This window comes from Diorhabda carinulata, chromosome 1 (assembly GCF_026250575.1).
Source record: "Diorhabda carinulata isolate Delta chromosome 1, icDioCari1.1, whole genome shotgun sequence".
In the NCBI taxonomy this organism is placed as follows: Eukaryota; Metazoa; Arthropoda; class Insecta; order Coleoptera; family Chrysomelidae; genus Diorhabda; species Diorhabda carinulata.
Window position 1 is genome coordinate 31,974,878 of NC_079460.1, and position 17,546 is coordinate 31,992,423.

Here is a 17,546-nt window from a genome sequence, read left to right on the forward strand (position 1 = left end):
CTTGTTTCATAGAAGTCATCCATCTCCTTCTGAGATGAATATTATTTGCACCTATTCCGTTTGATTGTGTTTGAACGAAATGTTTCCAACTAACAAAATCATTTATTTACAGTATATTGGTTCGTACGAAATACAATTATTTGTTTGTTGGTTATGAAAATTTAGTAAGTTCGATAAGGGTAAATTAGAAACCCTTCTAAACCTCATTATTATCATACATACTGTAGTTATTACCACAAAGTAGTGCATGGTCAAATAAATAGTTCCAATTACGATGGTCGTTTGATAGAGTGACTAATCTGATGTCATAGATCAAATATGAAGAAAGAAGACTTTCAAGTATTGATTAAACCAGATTTAAACCAGAACACAGATGATGCTGAACGTCTGGGACCGTCAATTGCTGCCACTACTACAGAAATAGATAATGAAAAATAAATGTCGTTGTAAACAGTCCATGTTTTTGAACTTTCGATCGTTCAGTATAGACGCTGCACAAACATTAGGAAAACAAATATTATGAAACTTGACATCGTTCGCGAGAAGCCATTCAAAACAAATGAAGAGAAATTATTATTTTTGGAAAAGTGCTAGTCCATGACAACGCTAGTACACACATGTGTCAGTTTCGTTCATCCGCCAGATGCGCACCTAGTGACTTTCACATTTTTCTAAAACTGAAAAAGAGCTGAAAAGCGCTCCTAAGTCAAAGAATATTTTTGAAACAACAGCCATGCACATATAATAAAAACCTTTATTGTTTTGTATGAACACGTCTTTTATTTATCTAATCAAAGGAGAAGGTGGTTATAAGTATGTTGTATAGAATTTCGGAATCGAATGAGTTCATTTTTCTTTTTATGAACTAAATTCTAAGCACTTGATATATCCAGAACAACGGATGGAGTACTTGAAATGTGTAATATTCTCTGAAGAATCAAATAACTGAGTAATGCACAGAAAAAATTATATAAAAAAGTATCCAATGAAAACCATTCACAGCAGAGAAAATTTCACATTCAAAACGAGTTTTATTTATCCTCAACAGTTACAATATGATTAAGTCGAAATTTCAATGAGAGGAATACATCTCTGCTCCATACATCTATTGGACCCTGTATATGCGAGAATTTTAAAATTAATCTAGTGTATCCCATACATTTAACAAACAATTTATCGATCAATACTTCGGGGCATTTCTAATTCCTTTGTCCATAACACTACAGAATTTCAATTTCAATTCTGTTACGTTTATTTAATCTGATACAAAAAAAAATAATGGAAATGGATCGATTACTAGAAGGATTTATTTGTTTTTATGATTTAAATTCGTTCATTGAAACAATTCAAAATATCTGGTATACATAAATTTGGAATAATTGGCATAATAATTAAACAAACTGTATCAAAGTATAAATAATGCGACTGAAGCCGTTTATTTATTAATGATGTGAAATTTCCAATTGAACAGAGAAATGCTAAATTTAGGAATGTTGATGAGAAAGTATTTTTTAAAAGCCTGCTAACAATGGAAGAAGGATAATTATAGCGTTGAAAGATTTATACGAGAACTTATTGATCTGTCAGACAATTATTGGCAAAAAAGTCAAACAATCAAAGTGAAAATTTATTCTAACTTTTCGAGACAAAATATTTGCTCCACTCTGTGAAAAAAGGTAGTCTCTTTCAATAAACGAATTGGATAATTGTAGTGAACTGTTAACAATTAGGCAATATGATAACAGTTTGGTAATGTGATGTCACCAAGCGAATACATTACGCTGAATAAATATTGTACTGTAAACAATATACTCGAACAAATAGAAATAAAAACTACCAGAAAATCCTTGGAAGCTCGGAAGTAATAAAAGGAAATATGGTATTGGAATTATACCAATAAGTTCCACAAGGTCTTGATAAATCAATTTATCGACATTTTGTTATTCATAATTATTGAGCTAGCCATATAGCACAAGTAGAAATAGTACAAATAAGTATGTAAGAAGATCTGCAATAGATAAGAAATCATATTAAAATTGGGAGGGGGAAAAATGGATGTTCCAGCAACAAAATCAATATTTACTATGAATTCACTATGAATATGATACCTAATTAAAAAATAAATTTGTTACTCGATGTATTATGTAGGAAGTTTTTGTTACTTAAAATGTATGATAGACGAATATATTCCCTGAAAAGTGAGTTTTTCACCTAGCAAATAGAATTAATGACACCATTTGAAGTTTCTCCGAGCTTAAAACCGATCATAAATCTCTTTTAGTTCTAATACCCTCCTGCATGAAACTGCCAATAAAATTTTGGTTAAATTACTTTGTATATACCCTGGTATTTTAAAACTCTTGTAATTTGAAATGCCATTGGGAATCTTAATTTTGTGGCTACCACGAATATAACTGATATCAATATTATACCTAGTGGGAAACGAACAATATATAGTTGAATCCAATAAATTATTATAAATATTAAATTAACATTCAGTTGATGCAAAACTTCCTACAGTTTTTTATCTTTAGTCAGTTGGTAAACTCCATGTTCTATTTCTTGTTTATTGTTATTCATTTTTAAGATGTATCTCAAATATCCCAATTTTATGTTTTTAATATTCCTTTGGTGTTTAGTCTCTTTTCTATACTTATATTTATTTATTACTTTATCTAAAGGCAGTTGAGATTTCATCTACTTCTACCCATGCTCCCGTATGAATATAACAATCATTAACCAAATAAATCGTTAATCGTTCTGTTTCTCAAATTCATTCAAAGGATTAAAAAAATATTACTACGCTAAAAAATATGTTCTTTAATATAGTTTTAAATAAACGTCAGTCTCAAGCAAATCATGGCTCCTCTAAAATTGTGTAACTAGAAATGTGAAATTGCTAGTCAACTTCAAATTCCCAACAGTGAATTTAGTTTATTTCACATACAACATAAATTGAAGACAAAACCTTCCGCTATTTATCTGCTGATAAAAAACTGAAGACAGTATTTTTTCTCAGAAAATTTCAATATGTTGAAACTGTAGTGATTCGTAAAATATTTCCAAGTTGCATTCCTAGTGAGTTTCCGTTACATATTACCTAACAACAATAATTAGAGAAAAATTAAAACGTTATCATAGTTTGACTTCTCAAACTTCAATCTTTATTTCTTATGTTTTATAACACACAGTACAGCAAACCATACAAATTCAAAGATTGCTAAGTGATTCTAAAACCCCTCAATACCTAGTTTTTAAATTTATTTCGTCCTCTTGTTAGTAGGTTTATGATACATGTATTTTATAATTTGTGTTATATATCTGAAAACTACTGCGAAACAAAATATTCTCTCATACACAAAATATAAAGTGGTGGTCTTAATATCCGAAATAAGTCTCTTTTTTAATGTATCATTAAGGAGAATAACCCCTAATCTGCGCAGTCTCCTTTATATTTTCTGGTATTGTGTGCTATTCTTTTCTCATTTTTCCATAATCTCAAGAAATAATCCAAAAAAAAGAAGAATTTCTGATAAGATAAGAGATTTATTTTCAAAAGTAAAGTCAGACTGCGAGAAAGTTATATCATTGATCGTATTAGTCTCACATACTATGAAGCTTGACCTAATCAATGAGAAAATAATTTAAATATGAGACTTAATATTTCTATAAAATTTGAATAATTATATTTACTGTAACATTTCACAGAATAAAGTCTAATGCAAAATTGTCCACAACTCGTCAATACTTGTTTATGTACATTTAAAGCAAGAGTTATGAAATTGCATCCGTTTGTTCACCGTTGCCTTGACAGAATGTAATATTGTCTTGACACTAAAAAAGACGATAGCTGGAGATTAGAATTCCCTAACGGTATATTTCAGGAAAGTATTATGAAAAAAAATCTTATAATATATTGCTTGCTGACAATAGTGATCAAACCTTGAGAATTTTGGGCTGAATAAGCTCTTGATAATTGAAAATTCCACAATGTATAATGGAATCACTAAAAGCATTTCAAATATGTAAGTCAAACAGCAAATGAATGTGTAGAAGAATGAATAAAATGAGAAAAGAAAATATGTGAACAACGAAAATATTGTTAATATCAAATTACTCCTGCAATTTTGAATTGTATCAATTTCAAGATGTACTGAATAGAATCATTAAGTGATAAGAATTAAATCAGATTATTGGATAAATACAGTTTTCAGTTTCCATTTAAAACTTCGTTTCATGCGTGAAAAAACTATCACTTATCTTCAGGTTTCACGAGGGGTTCAAAAAATATATTGATCACCTCAGTATTTACACGATAGTTGTTGAATCTACAATTAAAAGGTCAAAGTTGACAAGGTGTCCAAAGAAATTGAATATATAGTGTGTTCATAAAGTGGCTTAACCTGCTGATTTTTTGTTTTCTATTAGTTTTACAAAAAAAAGTTGAATGAAAGTTATTTCAATTAATTTACACAATATGCTTGACTTGATTAGAAGTATACAGGGTACACCAAAATAACCTATTAACACGTTTTCTGTAATCCATCAAATCACCAATGTAAAGTGATTTTATTCCCAAAATCCTACTCTGCTGCCATAATCATCTTATAACCTCTCTTTATACGGATGAAACTTTTTCTTCTCAATAATGTCACAGACGGATCCTACACTGATCATATGTTTTATATGAATTGATATAAGTACAAAAATTTTCTATAAAACTCTGCAGCGCGTACAAAGCGACTGTAACAATTGATGTAGAACTCTTGATGGATTTATGGCGAATTTTTGAGTTCCAACAAAAAAGTCACAGGGAGCCAAATTTGGTGAATACAGTGGCTTAGCGATGAATCTCAGTCCGTGTTTGGTCAAAAAATCAGTAACAATAATACTGAAACGTACGTGTGCATTTAAAATTATTCAAAAGTTATAAATTACAGTTTTTATTTTTTTCTTTGCAGCCATTGGTTTTTGCTAAAAGTTTTGATTTGAAATAAAGTGAGGATTGCTAATTCCCTGTATAATGTAATAGGAATATTAAAAAATACCCGTAGTTAGTCCTTTGTAAGTGGACGAAAATTACAGAATTTGAAATTTCTAGCTTCACAATAAATTAATAAATATTGAGTAAAAACTACGGTGATCAATATAATTTTTTCAATCACTTCATATTACATTGTATATACTGACATAATATAGGGTAATGTTTTTCTTATTTATTTACTCTTTCTATTCGAGGGATGTTAGCGCTGTCTCGCACGTTCTTAATTTATTTAAATACTTTATACTAAGCTCAACTAACTTAAAATAATTAAGTTATCACTAATAATTACTTAATTTTTTCGGTTACTTTCCTATTTCGTTCTGTTCACTATGACTATTCATTATAAACTAACTAACTCCGCTAAAAAATAGCTCGTTTATATACCCAAAAAAAATTACTCAAAAATTCTACAAAATAAACAAATAAATAAATAGACCTTTCTAGAAATGATCTCAAAACACACAATGTGAACAAATCGCCTGCTATTTTAAAAACTTATATTAAAAAAAAACATTAAACGGGCCACGACTTAGAATTCCATTATACCCGGACGGGGCCGGCTCATGTCTAGGACGAGATCGTGACAATAATAAAAAAATTTTAGCACAGCTAGTCATGAATATATTCTGATTTATACATTTGAAATATAATAATGTTGAATTCATTTTTCTGATGTAAAATATTAGACGAATCAATTTCGTTACTTTTTTACATTACTTGATAATACTTTACTTCTCCACTACTAAGCGAATATGAGGGTTGTACGACAAACTCATTTATAAAAAATAACAGATAGCGATAATGTGAAAAAATCTTTTTTATAGGTTATTTTTTGACAAAATCCAGAACAAATTGCTTATCCTACCAAATTGATAAAATAGAAGATATTACCAAAGCCGCTAACATGAAAGAAAATTTTTATCTATCATTTTTTTAAATACCGTAAGAGTGAAAATCCCACACCCACACAAAGTGTCCCAAATGTATTATTCAGTTATGACCTGAATAAACTTAAAATAATATTTGTTGTAGTTAACGAAAATACAAAAAATTTGTAGGTGTAACTATTATTTATATTGAGATTATAATTTGGATTGATTTTAGAATGGTAATAATTGTGAAAATCAGAAAATAATAAGTTGTCATTAGTACATATTCTTATAATGTTTTAAATTGATTCACTATTACCAGTATTCTGTGTCATTCATTTCGAACTGGAGTATCACAAGTTTTTCTACATCTAGAGATTCCACTAATGTTATTTAGTCATTGCTCCATGATTATTCTGTTATGCTGGATATCTAGGTATTGGTGTGAATTTTATTTTCTACATGTCTGCATTTTTCCTTTCCACTTCTTCAACTTTATTGACAATGATGGCTCCTGGCCTGATCTAAAAATATCTAGTTATCATACATCTATAAATTGTCTTATTTATTTGTCTGAAATCATATTTGATTCAGAATATACTGTATTGTCTTTATTATTTATTTATACTATTTCTATTCGTGGGGTGAATCAATGAACACTGTCTCACTAAACTAACATAAATAACTACGACTATTTATTGTAAACTTAGTCAACTGCGCTACACAAAGTTCTTATATAATATAAATATATATATATATATATATATATATATATATAAATATATATATATATAAATATATATATATATATAAATATATATATATATATATATATATATATATACAATGAGTGGTTATTGAATATTGGATCAATATGTCTATCAACATCAATTTGAATATTGAGTTTTGAATTCTATGATTTTAAAAATTTATACTATTAGTATAATAATATCAAAAATCACCGAAAATTTTAAGTAATTATTTCCAAGACAATGTATACAGAAGTATTCGAAAGCTCGGAAAATATATTAAAGTGAGTCCACTTTGGTGTTTCCTTGCTACGTTCCACGTTCCCAATAAGGAACCGCTCATAATATAGCTGGCAAAGACATGTTTACATTTAAATATATATATATATATATATATATATATATATATATATATATATGTAGCAAATATTGCTAGTTTCCGAGATATGGGCTGTTCAAAGTTTAATTTAAATTTTGATTTTCGCAATAATTTTTTACGTTTTCACAATTTCTCTTTGAAAATTGGAAATTTTACGTTTTTTGGTATGAGGAATCATAATTTGCACTCTAATTTAATATTTCTAATAGAGAGCGCTAGTTACACTTGTTTGTGTTAATTAAATCAAAGTAAACTTTTTTTAGGCTCAGCTTACAACTAAAATAATAAAAAAATATTAAAAAGCGTTAAATTCTACTAAAAAAGTTACCCTTCTTTGATTCGTGTAACTCAATCGGTTATCGAGTTATTTGCTTCTAAAAAGTTGAATAAATCTTTATTTTTTCATAAAAATTTTTTTTTATTCCCTAAATATGTAAATAAAAAAACTTCAAAGCAAATGTTCAAAATACCCACCATTTACTTCAATACAATTTATGATCCGCTTTCGTAAAGATCTCTTAATATCAAATAATCCTTGTCTATTATTTTTAATTACATCTGCGGCTTCTTCTATTTTCCGTCGCAGTTGTGGAAGAGAAGTAATTTTTTCTTTGTAAACTAATGCCTTCATTTGCGATAAAATTGAAAAATCCAAAGGATTTAAATCAAGGCCTCTTGGTGGCCAAGCAAACTCACTTCCACGACCAATCCATCAATGCGAAAACTGTTCGTTTTAGTATTGACGAACTTGTAAAGAATAAGGTGGTGGTGCTCCGTCGTGCAAAAACTACATAATTTGTCTTAAAGCGAGAAGTATATCCTCTAGTAATTCGTGTAAATGTTCTTGAAGAAAATCTAAATAAAGAGGTCCATTTAAATTGGTTGGCAGTTCAAATACATCACACCAAATGTTAACCTTAAACTCGTGCTGAAAATGTGTTTCCCTCATAGCATGTGGATTTTCAGAATCTCACAAATGATTATTTTTATAATTAAATATTCCTCGTCTGGTAAATGTTGCCTCATCAGTAAAAAGAATTGTATCCAGAAAATCTGGGTTAACATTTTGTTTATCTTGCAAAAAATGGACAAATTGTAGACGCTTAGATAAATCTTGAGATATTAAATTCTGAACAGGAGTGTAATGATATGGATGCAATTTTTCCCTCTTCAGTATTCTAAAAATAGATGATTGGCTTATATCTGGATTCTCCATAACACAAATTAAAATTTCATCTTCTTCATCGGCAGTGATTTTTTTTTGTAGCACCGTGCTCAATTTTAGAGCATAAAGACCCTGGGTTGTAAAAAGCGATTGTAAAGATTTCAGTACAGTTTGTAATTGGATTCGATTTGAGTATAATTGTGAATATCTTCGAGCCGCAGCTGGACCACTATAATTTGACTGAGCAAACACACAAATTATATAGCGCATCTCATTATTGGAAAAATCGTTATGCCTATGCATTACTTGATAAATAACTATTATACTTGTTAATTACTAAATTGTTAATAAATGGTATGTTAATGTATTACTTATTCTTATTATTATCCAATTTTTGCTTCTACACAAACTGTCTAATAGCGACACAAGCCTACTTGAAAATGAAACGAAAAATTAAACCACGGATCATAAAGTGTATTGAAGTAAATGGTGGGCATTTTGAGCATTTGCTTTGAAGTTTTTTATTTTTGCTTACAAATTTGTTATTGTTACATATTTAAGGAATGATTAGGGCTGATTATGATTCCTCATGCCAAAAAACGTAAAATTGCCAATTTTCAAAGAGAAATTGTGGAAACATGAAAAATTAATACGAAAATCAAAATTTAAATTTAAACTCTGAACACCCCGTATCTCGGAAACTAGCAATATTTGCATGTTGAGCAGAATCATCATATTTTGAGGTCTAGAATCCACAGTTCAGAGATTGGAAAATCTTAATGAATCACCCTATATATATATATATATATATATATATATATATATATATATATATATATATATATATTATTTATTATATAAAAACTGTAATCTGAAGGTATTATACCAAAATAATTCTCAAAACTTCTAGAAAATAAAGGAACAACACAATTAAATGAAAAGACCTTCGTAGAGTTTATTCAAGAGAAACAATGTAAATAATCCACCTGCTAAAATAACTTATATAAACAAACATCAAACGCGATTTATAAAAAGTATGTCAAAAGCTCCAGGGTGGAGACGCCGTTCGCAAAAATACTGTATCTTTCGAGTCAAAAATAATTTGATTATCATTTTTTTTATTCTTCATATCAACAGCTCTATCGAACAAGTCCTCAATAAAAATTCATTGAAAAATATTATGTCAAATACATAACATCAAACATTTGAAAATCCTGATGTGATGATATAATAGTGACCACAGATTTCGATTATTTGTAAAATCATATTAAGAACCTTTGAATATTTTTTAACGCCTTCTTCATGAAATTAATTGATCTTCTTTCTAATTCGTTCCTATTGTTTCCTAATAATTTGTTAGGTGTTCTTTTCTTGGTGCTTTTCATTCAAATTGAGTTTTAATTGCTAATTATACCAGTATATTTTCGATCTTCATTTTCCTACTATTTAAGTTCTTCTGTTTGACGTGTTAGAAGAAATATTAATTGCTAGAATCTATTTGTTCCCACATAATCATTTTAAAAGCATTTATTAAAATTAATGATTCCTCAAAATTTCTCACAAATTGTTTTTTCATAACAAAAAAAATATATTCCATTTGACATGTGACCTAGGTGAATTATTTGAGCGGCATAAATTGTAGAAGATTTTTTATTTTCATTTTTTAAAGTGTAATAATTGGTTGAATTCACGATTTTCTTTTAAACCCGTGAAACAAATTGAGAACTGTCTAAGAAAAGATTCTTGGAAATCAAAAAACATAAATGTATCTTCATGCCAGCTCATGGAGAGAATCTTAATTGATAATTGTTAGATAGTGGAAACTATGGTTTATGAAAGCTCATCTTACATAACCTTTTCCAATTATCCTTCTCTTTTTTAATTCCACCGTCTCCATGGATTTGCATGTTGCACAATTTTCCCTATTCTGAGTTCTAATCAAGTTTCCTATTGAGACTAAATACTTTTAACCGAATTATAGCAGTCAAATTAATTATGGTTAATTTTATGATAAATATCATAATTCAAGAATGGGAATTATTAGGCAAATTCACATAATTATACTAAAAATTTTGCAGCAACTTGGATTGAGAATATTTTGAAAAAATGTTTTGTCAGATACAAGATAGGTAACCTCTCACCCTCACTGAAATTATAATATAAAATACATGCAAAATCCTATGAATATTGATCCAGGAGTTTAATAAATTTTTGTGAATTGAGTAAACCTATATGGCCTAGTCGCCGATAATATTGATGTCTAGTTGACCAATGGTTCGCAGTAGGATGTGAGGATGGCGCCACTTAGCGTTAGCTGGGAAATGTTTAACTACATCTAACAAATGCAACACTTTTTTACATTGTTCTCAGTTGAATCTTAAGGTCGAACGAGGGGTGTTAAACTGCTTTGATGATATGTAATAACGTTTCTTACCTTTTAGACCCCTTTGTATGGTTTTGTTGTTGAATCATTTTGCTCTTAGGTCTATATTAATTAACATTTCGTGTCAAACTATGTACGGTTTGACACAATTTGCATATATATTAATCAATAGATCATGGATATCAAAATTAAAATACAATCAAAGTCTTTTGTAACAAGAAAATTTAATTTTTACTTAGTTTTCTCATCTTAAAAATATGTAGTAGCCATCTCTCCAATTATACGTACATAATTGTATTAAAATTTTTAAATCAGAACTATAAATTTTACATCAAAAATAAAAAGTGCACAAACCTGACATACCTCTTTAACGAATTTTATACCAAAACAAATATTATATCAAAAACACATGAGATTTCAAAGAAAAAATCAAAGATATAAAAATTCCTGATGAATATATATTTATTTAGTATATATTAATGAGAAAATGGGACAAAATTAAAGAATATACAGAAATACCTCAAAACTAATTCATCCAAGCTAAAGATCTAACACTTACAACATACTTCAGATATGAAAATGAAATATATAAACATATTGATGGTTGCGCTATAGGAGCTTCCACATCAAGTGTTATAACACAATTAGTAATGAGATCTTGATAAACTGCTGTACAAAAATATGAAATGGAAAATATAAATAAAAAATTCAATTCTTATCATAAATAACTTCAATTCATAATCGAACTCGAGCAAAACAATAAAATTGATTTTCTTCATATCACATTATTCAAATTGACAATAACATAAGAACCGAAATAAAACCAACTTGATCCTGAAGATAAATTGAATTTCAATTCATGTCATCCTTTGTCACAAAAAAGATCAGTGATAATAAGTTTGGCAGATACGAGTATATCAATACAACTATGTATCAAATCCTGAATGTAGATGCTTAGTTATTCGAAAAGCAAAATCCTCATCGCAAGAAAATAATTTTCCCTAGAAAATGACATATTTCATAATATTTCACTAAAGTAAAATGTAAAATACTTAATAACAAAAAATTAATATTATATATCAAGTACCTTGTAATGATTATGACGTTGTCTACATAGGGCAGATATCTAATTATCTAGAAAATAGACTAAAAGGTCATCAATACGATAAAAAAACTGCATTAATGAACCACAAAATATCATTCAATTATAAAGATTCACATATTCTTGAAACGGAATCAAATAAATAGAAAAAAGAATGTTTAGAAATAGATCACATGGAAAGGAACGAGCTATCAATTATAAAAAAAAACCTAAATAATTTAAGTGAAATTTATAGTTCTATTTTATAAATTTTTATATAACCACGAATAATTTGATAGACGGCTGCAACATATTTTTGAGATGCAGAAACTAAGGAAAAATTATTTTTTCTTGTTAAAACAGATTTCTATTTTTATTTTGTTATTCAATACGTAGGTGATCTATTGATAAATATACACAAATTGTCATTGACAAATCATATTTTGATAGAATCTGAAAGTATTCGAAACGTCAAATTTTTAACTGTTTAAAAAAAATCTAATTTTGAATCAGAAGAGACCTAATATATATATATATATATATATATATATATATATATCTCTTAAACACTGTTCAGCAGACACAGAGCTATTTTTCTGAACCAAACAGTATGATACGATATAATATGATATTCACAGGAAACAATGTTAGAACTCTTATCGATAAACATATGTTTTGATTTTTGACTCGAGAAACTAAAATCGTAACTAAGAATACTGATAGTTTGGTATGTTCCGCAGATACATTAAAATTACTCAAGATTACTTTGTAGCGTAGAATATTAGTGTTAACTCAAAAACCAGTTTTGCATGACTCTACGCGAGAATGCAATGAATGTTATGTAAAGAAGTACAATTTTGTTGACGCATGGAACAATCGCATTCACAAACGAGACTATTAGACAGAAATAACTGAATTTCATTAAGTTTTTTGATTGTAGTAAAATCTAATTTAAAGTTAAACTACGTTTTTTATCCCTTCATACATTTTTTTATATGTTTCCGAATACTACTTATATTTCATAGGTATTGAGAAATAGCTGGAAAACTTATTTGGATGTTTTTATGTCTACATGAAGCTATATGTCACGGGAATTATATAGAATATTGTGTTCATTCTTTTTGTCCTAAAAGTTTTGAGAGTCAAAATCTTCTTATTATCTTATCTTATTATTACGTATTAGAGAAAAAATATTTTATTGACGTAAATATGCGGTATGAATTTTTATACTCATATTCGTCAACCAAATTTGAATGTGAGAAAAACTCCGTAATATTTCTTTGTATGAATAGTCGACTTTATGGGCTAAAATTTCATAATAAAAGATTCGAACATATCAAGGCGTCTGCAAATAAATACTAGTTGTTAAACTGACCAAATACAATATTCTGCTGGTGATCGAATAATCATCTCTATTCCCGCCAAAAAAATATGAACTACAAAACAGTTGTGATACTGCTCACTAATTAGTGATTCCTAGAAAATTACTAGTGTATGATACCTCAGTTTAAATTAACGAAGATAATACTTTTCTTTAAATAGGTTAAAAAGATGAGATTGCCATTTGACCTAATTGGGAAATATTAGGGAATATCGAGATGGAGCTTAAATTCAGCTTAAAACTCTTCATCAACAATTTTTTCTCACTAGTATCACAAAATCAGATACAGAATTTCAAATCGTTTTTAATAGTATATGTCATTTCGGTATTACTAAATTCAAGTCATTTCATTTTCTTATTTTAAAAAAATTAGATTAATAGAAAATAACTTACATACCAACTAATAAATACGCTTCAAACTTTCACACATGACTTTAGACCACCCAAAAAAACGTAAACAAAAAACATCCTATCCATAAACAAATTAGAACAAATTCCGTACAATATTCGATAACCGCTGTAATTTAGTGATACCAGAAACGTTGCCGGTTTATCAAACGCCCGGTGTGCATCTACAAGTTCGTTGATTGTGTAGAAGCGTCACGACGTTGAACCGACGCAGGCGTCTCTCGTGGATCTGTCCGTACGCAACTTGTACCAGTTTAGAGGGATGTCATGTTTAACGAAGGTAGAAAAAAATATTGGCTAAGTTTTGTATTACCAATTTGTCTTATATTTATGTAACTACGAGTCGTGAAAATGATATTAATTTCAGTTTAACAAACTGAATTAATACTTAATTCGATTGATTAATTGAAATCATTATCAAACTACCGTTTATGGAATACTTAAGAATTAGATCAATAACAAAATGTTAACAGAATCATAGGTTTCTATAGGAATCAAATTTCATTTCTAATCAACAGGATTTAAAACTTGTGACGTATATTGAAATTGATCAATTTGTGAGATGAATGATTCAGAGGAGACATTTTCAAATGGTCCATTTGTACCAACTCCAAGCTATTTTCTCGAAGCTTGCAAAAGCAGAACGCTAATAAATTGCACATTTGTAAACTATGTTCAATGTCGCTAACAGGGTCTAATTTCCATAATATATAATTATATATTATAATATAAATGTTGGATAACTCCGTCAGTGTAGTGTTTCTATTATCACTAAGACAGAACCATGGTTAAAAATGATTGGTATTAGATTAACATGACGGCTTCGTTCTGATAAAACAATTCATTATTTCGATAGCTACAATTGCACAAATTACGAATTATGTTGATTCAGTAATTGTATGCAAAAAATTAACAGGAGTTTTACATAAGAAGTTGATTTAGTTCTTCCTATCAAACATATAGCTATTACTGTATAATGAAGAGTGATTGCTATTCTATCAATTTCTCTCACTGTATCTTGACGAATCACTCGATTGGTTGATTTTATTATTACAGAGATTATAATGTAGGTTTTCCAGTTATGCACATCGAAATCTTGACAAGATTCACTCAAATCGAGTCGCAGGCAAAACTTACCGATAATACATTCCATATTTAAAAATCATTATTTTCATTATTGAAGGTACAATTATTACAAATATATATTACATCAAGACATCGATGCCACATGCACCTTTCCACAGATGTCAACATCATTGTGTGGAAAGTTCTACATCTGATCCAATATTAACTTACAATACATTATGTTTGTCTATATGACATATTTTACTGAAAACGATTAGAATAGAATACCGTATAAAGTTGGACATATTTAATGGTGAATGTACTCAGAATGTGTTGTCATAGAGTGCTATTTGAGTTTTTTACACATACTTGAAACATTCATCTTTGTGAAAAAATCTGCAATCGGTTATGTGAGTCTTTCAAGACGAGTCAAATTCAACATAAGTTGTTCGCGCACAAAGTACTTCGAAGCAAATGGTCGCCTGTTTTTTCGAAATAACTGGATATGTCGCGACTGTTCCATAAGACCAACGTACAACGCTCAGTTCTGAATATTAACACTAGCATTTTCCACAGATAACAGATTTGAAATTGTCAACGTTCTCTTACACCTGAAGAAACGGTTGATGCGTTAAAATCACATGTTTTGAAGGTACCTTGAACGGAATAGAAAAAATGCTTCGACAACAATTGGTTCAAATGCATGCAAAAGTTTATTGAATTTTAAACTCAAACAGCGACCCTTGTAAATCTCTATCATTCAACTCTTAAGCAGTAGATAAATCGAAAAACCACATTATTACATACATATCTAGTATAAAAAGTATTATTCATTGAAAACTAGAAATGTGATCTATAAAAAACTATTTAAATTATGCGATAGAAGCTAAAAATTTTACAATCAATAATTTTCATTGGTTATATCTGTTCATTTGTTTTGGATATTTTATTTAAGTATTTTTTAGGATAATTATTATTAATTTGATTTAATGAACATGGTTAGTATATTTTGGGTACAAGATCCGTTTTATAAGCTATTTATACATATTGTTATTGGCTTTTTGCGAACCGTATAGAAATTCGTTCAAATTCAATTAGAAACATAGAAAATACACATACATAAACTAGAATTAACTAATAATTTCATCCGCAATGTGTGCTGAACGAGGTATGCGAAGTATAGTGGGAGTGTGAAAAGTGTGCAAGACGTGGAAGATTCCCATAAATATTATTGCTCTGAGGATTTCAAATCCGGTAAAAGATCTATATTAAAAGTGCTCTGGGAGTGAATAAGTTATTATGATTTAAGTTTTCATAGTCAACAATGTATGTTTAATCATAAAAGTTGTTTCAATTCTACTAGATGTTGCAATGTGTACCTATATCCTGTTGTTTATCATTAATTACAGATTACGTTATTGTTATATTTGTATTGTTAAGAATTTGATCGTTTGTAAGAAATATCCTTCAACTTACCATCGGTATACTTCTGATAACAACTGTTTGATTACTGTGACAAAATACAGGGCTAAAACAATCAGATACTCTATCTATTACCCATTCAAATTAATACTGGAATGGATAGTATTAAAAACTGGAATAAACATCACAGGGACACTAAAAACAAAAATAACACAGTTGCTATACCCTATTTTAAACCTAGGAGGACTGATTTGAATTTAAGTTGGCTATTCTCTAGATTCCTAATTGGTCAAATGGCAGCCTGTTTTACATAGCACTTTTGACATATTATGATTAACAAATGTAAAAATTTTAAACAAATATTGTCCATTTTTTTCATTCTTGTTATTCTTCTATTAAAATATAAAAACCGTTATTGTCATGACAAATTTGGAACTGGACTCAGATAATATTCCAAGTACTAGTAGACACCATTCGCTCCGCCGACCCCCACCCCCAAAAAAAACGAGCTCTGTAATTTTAGGCCACTTATCGTTTACAGACGAGCAAAGCATTGTGAATTGGTTTAAACAAATCTCAAATGATGAACCAGAAACAAAAGTGAATGGCCTACAAATATATTTCGCTAATTAAATAGTGTAATAAATGCTAAAGAAATAAAATAGGGAATTTAACTAGCTAATACTTCTGGTGAAACACATATATTAAACTGCAATCATTTGACAAAAGATTCAATATTAGTGAAAAAATTAAAAAATATTTTTTCATGAGGATAAACGTATATATTTGTTATGAACAATATTCAGACACCTAAATAGGACTGAACTTCACGTTCACTTTTCTTTGTATCCTCGTTCAATTAACTTATGACTATGCATTTTTTCTATAAATACTCCTAGAATCATAATAATAAGAAAAATAGTATCTACATAATTTCCTCAGAAAGCAGCTTGTATAAAATATCTTTGTACTTATTTAATTCTCCTGATGAAGTGCACTTACATATCAGGGTTTGTGTTGTACTGTGTGTTGTAGAAATCAAATGCTTACTTTGTTTATCATGAAAAAATCACCTAACTTGATGCTTTTTCGATTTTTATCGAGATCTGTGATTTGCTATTTAAAAAAAAATCGCTATTGGCATCGAATAAACGATAATTATAGATAGATAGTGCTGAAACGCGATTAAATAGAATTGTAATAAATAAATACAATCTGGATAAAACAACATTTTCAAATACATCTTTTAAAAACGAAAATAACCTATCTAATAACTGAATCTGTTTCTCAATTTAAATTTGCTTTTATGAGGAAATATTGACAATGAGAATGTTAAATATATATAGAGTCAAGGGTGGTTGAAAAATTGGGTGAGTTATTGAATAAATATTATACTTTCCAGGTTATTTAAGCATTCTGAAAATCATTGAAACTTCATTCTGTCTGTTATAGTTTGAAATGTTATGTGCTTGATAAGAGAACTACCACGCCAATGATACTACGAACATTTTCTTATGCATAAGTGAATAACAATTACTAGAGTCAATATCATTTTAATTGCCTTAATCTTATTTTCAATGTAAATATTTGTAGTTTCAAA

General features: G+C 28.7%; 1 protein-coding gene across 3 annotated transcripts in view; it reads right to left on the reverse strand.

Moving 5' to 3' along the window:
* Positions 1–13,816, reverse strand: part of LOC130899344 (5-hydroxytryptamine receptor-like) — a 191,710-nt gene extending 177,894 nt beyond the window's left edge. For 2 of the 3 annotated variants that reach the window (XM_057809253.1, XM_057809235.1), the window contains exon 1: positions 13,449–13,816. The gene's annotated coding sequence lies outside the window, so the exon portion shown is untranslated. Of the gene's footprint in view, positions 1–6,232; positions 6,438–13,448 lie in introns of all 3 variants that reach the window. The other variant, XM_057809246.1, reaches the window with a different exon arrangement.
* Positions 13,817–17,546: the final 3,730 nt, after the last annotated feature.